Here is a 6,483-nt window from a genome sequence, read left to right as displayed (position 1 = left end):
AGGGAGAGAGGGAGGGAGAGTGGGGAGGGAGGGAGGGGAGGGAGAGAGAAAGTGGGGAGGGAGAGAGAAAGAGTGGGGAAGGAGGGAGAGAGGGAGGGAAAGAGTGGGAAGGGAGGGAGAGAGAAAGAGTGGGGAGGGAGGGAGAGAGGGGAGGGAGGGAGAGAGAAAGTGGGGAGGGAGAGAGGGAGAGTGGGGAGGGAAGGAGAGTGGGGAGGGAGGGAGGGGAGGGAGAGTGGGGAGGGAGGGAGGGAGGGAGAGAGAAAGTGGGGAGGGAGAGAGGGAGAGTGGGGAGGGAGGGAGGGAGGGAGAGAGAAAGTGGGGAGGGAGAGAGGGAGAGTGGGGAGGGAGGGAGGGGAGGGAGAGTGGGGAGGGAGGGAGGGGAGGGAGAGTGGGGAGGGAGGGAGGGAGAGAGAAAGTGGGGAGGGAGAGAGGGAGAGAGAAAGAGTGGGGAAGGAGGGAGAGAGGGAGAGAGGGGAGGGAGAGAGGGAGAAAGTGGGGAGGGAGAGAGAGAGAAAGAGTGGGGAGGGAGGGAGAGAGGGGAGGGAGAGAGGGAAAGAGTGGGAAGGGAGGGAGAGAGGGGAGGGTGAATAGAAGAGTGGAACAGGGAAGAAATGGGAGTAGAGAGAGAGAGGGTGATCTCAACCACTTCTCAGACAGAGGTGACAGCTCTCTTCTGAGCTCTGATGGCTGTCACAGAAGTGGGTTGACGTGACGGTGTGTGTGTTTATCTCCTTGTCTGTCTGTCTGTCTGTCTGTCTGTCTGTCTGTCTGTCTGTCTGTCTGTCTGTCTGTCTGTCTGTCTCTCTTTCAAAGGGACCTGCATGTGTAGAAATGCTACGATCACACAGCATGAATATAACGTGGAGGAATAGATGTGAAACCTGTCAGACTCAATCCAATAACCCAGGTATCCAAGAAAAACTAATACTGGGAAAATAAATATAGATTTTCTACCCCTATATTGAAAAACAAATATTAAAAAGATTCTCCCCTGTTTGAGAGCTTGTAGTCAGTCTCCTGTCTCTCTCTCCTGTCTTGTAGTCAGTCTCCTGTCTCTCTCTCCTGTCTTGTAGTCAGTCTCCTGTCTCTCTCACCTGTCTTGTAGTCAGTCTCCTATCTCTCCTGTCTTGTAGTCAGTCTCCTGTCTCTCATGTCTTGTAGCCAGTCTCCTGTCTCTACTGTCTTGTAGTCAGTCTCCTGTCTCTCTCTCCTGTCTTGTAGTCAGTCTCCTGTCTCTCTCTCCTGTCTTGTAATCAGTCTCCCGTCTCTCCTGTCTTGTAGTCAGTCCCCTGTCTCTCTCTCCTGTCTTGTAGTCAGTCTCCTGTCTCTCTCTCCTGTCTTGTAGTCAGTCTCCTCTCTCTCCTGTCTTGTAGTCAGTCTCCTGTCTCTCTCTCCTGTCTTGTAGTCAGTCTCCTGTCTCTCTCTCCTGTCTTGTAGTCAGTCGCCTGTCTCTCTCTCCTGTCTTGTAGTCAGTCTCCTGTCTCTCTCTCCTGTCTTGTAGTCAGTCTCCCGTCTCTCCTGTCTTGTAGTCAGTCTCCTGTCTCTCTCTCCTGTCTTGTAGTCAGTCTCCTGTCTCTCTCTCCTGTCTTGTAGTCAGTCGCCTGTCTCTCTCTCCTGTCTTGTAGTCAGTCTCCTGTCTCTCTCTCCTGTCTTGTAGTCAGTCGCCTGTCTCTCTCTCCTGTCTTGTAGTCAGTCTCCTCTCTCTCCTGTCTTGTAGTCAGTCTCCTGTCTCTCTCTCCTGTCTTGTAGTCAGTCGCCTGTCTCTCTCTCCTGTCTTGTAGTCAGTCGCCTGTCTCTCTCTCCTGTCTTGTAGTCAGTCGCCTGTCTCTCTCTCCTGTCTTGTAGTCAGTCTCCTCTCTCTCCTGTCTTGTAGTCAGTCGCCTGTCTCTCTCTCCTGTCTTGTAGTCAGTCTCCTGTCTCTCTCTCCTGTCTTGTAGTCAGTCGCCTGTCTCTCTCTCCTGTCTTGTAGTCAGTCTCCTCTCTCTCCTGTCTTGTAGTCAGTCTCCTGTCTCTCTCTCCTGTCTTGTAGTCAGTCGCCTGTCTCTCTCTCCTGTCTTGTAGTCAGTCGCCTGTCTCTCTCTCCTGTCTTGTAGTCAGTCGCCTGTCTCTCGTGTCTTAACCTATCGGCCCAGTTGACACACCGCTAAAGGGTTGGGTTTAAAACATGGCCCAAAAGGACAACAAAACCAAATTCACTTCCCTTTCTTGAATGATATTTCACAACCACCAGACCGCGTTTACCGTTAGAGGCCTTTTAAATACCGTGACAGTACACACAGGTGCACACACACACTCTCCACACACACACACACACACACACACACACATAAATACACAACACAGAACTCTTCTTCTTGTCCGTTCATGCTTTACAAAACAAAATATGGCGACTGTCCGTCTGTCTGTCCAGTTCTCTCGTCTCAATAAAGTTTTCCCCACGCAGTTTGTCGTTAGTCCCTCCAGTAAAAACTCCCCAGTACATTTCCAGCTCTGCTATTGGTTGGGGAAGAACTCTTCCATCCAACCGTCACTTGAGTCCAAGTCCGCCCCTGTCCCGTCGGCCAATCCGAACCCCCCGCCCGACGGCGCCACCTGCCCGCCCCCGTATCCATAAGATGACAGGTCCTGACTAGACGTCCTCTGGTAGCCCTGAGGCTGACCTCCGACCCCTCCTTGTCCCACATACCCTCCTCCACCCCCACCCCCAGGGCCAACCCCCATCGCCGGCCCCTGTCCAAAGGCCCCCATGTTGGGCACGCCCTGGCCCATCACCCCCTGTCCCGGCATTACCATGGGTCTGGGCTGGTTGGTCCTGGGCTGTCCTGGTCCAGCCATGTGAGGGGCAATCATGGGCCCGGCCATGCCCGCCGCAGGGTTCATAGCCCTGGGGTCCATGGGCTGGCCCTGACCCATAGCCTGGGGGTGGGGGTGTCCCTGTGGGTGCCCAGGGAAGTGTTGCTTGGCCAGGCGTGGGTGTGGAGGCTGTTGTCCCGGCTGCATGGAGCCGTAGCCCCCCTGGGCCGAGCCAAAGCCCACCATATCACCTGTAGTCCTGCCTGGTCCTCCCATCCCCTGGAGGGACTGCCCCTGCTGGGGTGGCCACCCTCCCATCCCTCCCTGTGGTCCTCCTCCTCCCGGTCCTCCTCCTCCAATTCCCAGCATGCCCTGCAACCTCTGGGCCTGGGCTTTGGCGTTGGGCGGGCCCTTGAGGGGCTGCTGGGACATGGAGTTCATCATCATCCCCTGTGGTCCTCCGTATCCTCCTCCACCTCCAACCCCTCCTCCTGCCTGCCTCTGGGCCTGCGCTGCTGGGTTGTGTCCTGGTGGAAGACCCATGGAGGCCTGGACGCTTTGGTTCTGTTGCTGCTGCTGCTGCTGCTGCATCATTTGGCTCATGGAGGGGTTGAGGCTGTAGAGGGACTGCTGGCCGGATCCCTGCCCGCCGTAGGGGAGGCCCATGTCGGGTTGTGGACCCACCGAGCCCCCTGGGATGCCCTGGTTCATCTGGACCATCTGCTGGTTCTGTTGTTGTTGTTGTTGGAGGAGGCGGGTGGCGCGGATGTTCTGGATAGCCTGGCTCCTCACCGCCATCTCCTGGGGCGTCCCTGGTGGGACAGAAAGGAAAAAGGAGAGGTTAGAGGTGAGAAAGAGAGAAGCAGAGAGGAGAAGAGAGAGAGGACAGGAGGGGAGGAGAGAGAGGACAGGAGGGGAGGAGAGAGAGGACAGGAGGGGAGGAGAGAGAGGAACGGAGGGAGGAGAGAGAGGACAGGAGGGGGAGAGGGAGAAAGGACAGGAGTGGAGGGAGAGAAAGAGGGAGGAGAGAGAGGACAGAGGGAGGAGAGAGGACAGGGGAGGGAGGACAGGAGGGAGGAGGGAGGAAGAGGAGGAAGGGGGGAGGAGAGAGGACAAGGAGGAAGAGAGAGGACAGAGAGGGGAGGAGAGAGGACAGGAGGGAGGAGAAAGACAGGAGGGGAGGAGAGGGACAGAGGGAGAGAGAGAAAGGAGGGGAGAGAGGAAAAGGGGGAGGAGAGAGGACGGAGGGGAGGAGAGAGAGAGACAGGAGGGAGGAGAGAGAAGGAAGAGGGACAGGAGGGGAGGGGAGAGAGGACAGGAGGGGAAAAGAGAGAGGACAGAGAGGAGGAGGGGAGAGAGGACATAGAGGAGGAGAGAGAGACAGGAGGGGAGGGAGGAAGAGGAGGGAGAGAGACAGAGGGAGGAGAGGAGGACGGGGGGGAGGAGAGACAGGACAGGAGGGGAGGAGAGAGAGGACATGAGGGGAGGAGAGAGAGGACAGGAGTGGAGGAGAGAGACAGGACAGGAGGAGAGAGAGGACAGGAGTGGAGGAGAGAGACAGGACAGGAGGGGAGAGAGAGAGGACAGGAGTGGAGGAGAGAGAGAGGACAGGAGGGGAGGAGAGAGAGGACAGGAGGGGAGGAGAGAGAGGACAGGAGGGGAGGAGAGAGAGAGGACAGGAGGGGAGGAGAGAGAGGACAGGAGGGGAGGAGAGAGAGGACAAGAGGGGAGGAGATGAGAGAAAGAGGACAGGAGGGGAGGAGAGAAAGAGAGGACAGATGGGAGAAGAGAGAAAGGACAGGAGGGGAGAAGAGAGAGAGGACAGGAGGGGAGGAGAGAGAGGGACAGGAGGGGAGGAGAGAGAGAGAGGACAGGAGTGGAGGAGAGAGACAGGACAGGAGTGGAGGAGAGAGAGAGGACAGGAGGGGAGGAGAGAGAGAGGGGAGAGAGGACAGGAGGGGAGGAGAGAGAGAGGACAGGAGTGGAGGAGAGAGACAGGACAGGAGTGGAGGAGAGAGAGAGGACAGGAGGGGAGGAGAGAGAGAGGGGACAGGAGTGGAGGAGAGAGAGAGAGGACAGGAGTGGAGGAGAGAGACAGGACAGGAGTGGAGGAGAGAGAGAGAGGACAGGAGTGGAGGAGAGAGAGAGAGGACAGGAGGGGAGGAGAGAGAGAGAGGACAGGAGTGGAGGAGAGAGACAGGACAGGAGTGGAGGAGAGAGAGAGGACAGGAGGGGAGGAGAGAGAGAGGGGAGAGAGGACAGGAGGAGAGGAGAGAGACAGGAGGAGAGAGAGACAGGAAGGACAGGAGTGGAGGAGGAGACAGGAAGGAGTGGAGAGAGAGAGAGGACAGGAGTGGAGGAGAGAGAGAGAGGACAGGAGTGGAGGAGAGAGACAGGACAGGAGTGGAGGAGAGAGAGAGGACAGGAGGAGAGAGAGGGGACAGGAGGAGAGAGAGAGGACAGGAGGGGAGGAGAGAGAGAGAGGACAGGAGTGGAGGAGAGAGAGAGGACAGGAGTGGAGGAGAGAGACAGGACAGGAGGGGAGGAGAGAGAGAGGACAGGAGGGGAGGAGAGAGAGAGAGGAGTGGAGGAGAGAGAGACAGGACAGGAGTGGAGGAGAGAGAGAGGGGAGAGAGGACAGGAGGGGAGGAGAGAGAGAGGACAGGAGTGGAGGAGAGAGAGAGGACAGGAGGGGAGGAGAGAGAGAGAGGACAGGAGTGGAGGAGAGAGAGAGAGGACAGGAGTGGAGGAGAGAGACAGGACAGGAGTGGAGGAGAGAGAGAGGACAGGAGGGGAGGAGAGAGAGAGGGGAGAGAGGACAGGAGGGGAGGAGAGAGAGAGGACAGGAGTGGAGGAGAGAGAGAGGACAGGAGGGGAGGAGAGAGAGGACAGGAGGGGAGGAGAGAGAGAGGGGAGAGAGGACAGGAGGGGAGGAGAGAGAGAGGACAGGAGGGGAGGAGAGAGAGAGGACAGGAGGGGAGGAGAGAGAGGACAGGAGGGGAGGAGAGAGAGAGAGGACAGGAGTGGAGGAGAGAGAGAGAGGACAGGAGTGGAGGAGAGAGACAGGACAGGAGTGGAGGAGAGAGAGAGGACAGGAGGGGAGGAGAGAGAGAGGGGAGAGAGGACAGGAGGGGAGGAGAGAGACAGGACAGGAGTGGAGGAGAGAGAGAGGACAGGAGGGGAGGAGAGAGAGAGGGGAGAGAGGACAGGAGGGGAGGAGAGAGAGCGGACAGGAGGGGAGGAGAGAGAGAGAGGACAGGAGTGGAGGAGAGAGACAGGACAGGAGTGGAGGAGAGAGAGAGGACAGAGGGGAGGAGAGAGAGAGGGGGGGAGGAGAGAGAGACAGGAGTGGAGGAGAGAGACAGGACAGGAGGGGAGGAGAGAGAGAGGGGAGAGAGGACAGGAGGGGAGGAGAGAGAGAGGACAGGAGTGGAGGAGAGAGAGAGAGGACAGGAGGGGAGGAGAGAGAGAGGACAGGAGGGGAGGAGAGAGAGAGAGGAGTGGAGGAGAGAGAGATAGGACAGGAGTGGAGGAGAGAGAGAGAGGAGTGGAGGAGAGAGAGATAGGACAGGAGTGGAGGAGAGAGAGAGGGGAGAGAGGCAAGGGAGAGAGAGAGAGAGGACAGGAGTGGAGGAGGAGAGAGGACAGGAGGGAGAGGAGAGAGAGAGAGGGAAAAAAATGGGGGGTAGA

The sequence above is a fragment of the Salvelinus namaycush genome, unplaced genomic scaffold (assembly GCF_016432855.1).
Source record: "Salvelinus namaycush isolate Seneca unplaced genomic scaffold, SaNama_1.0 Scaffold171, whole genome shotgun sequence".
Taxonomy (NCBI): Eukaryota; Metazoa; Chordata; class Actinopteri; order Salmoniformes; family Salmonidae; genus Salvelinus; species Salvelinus namaycush.
This window is presented reverse-complemented; position numbering follows the sequence as displayed.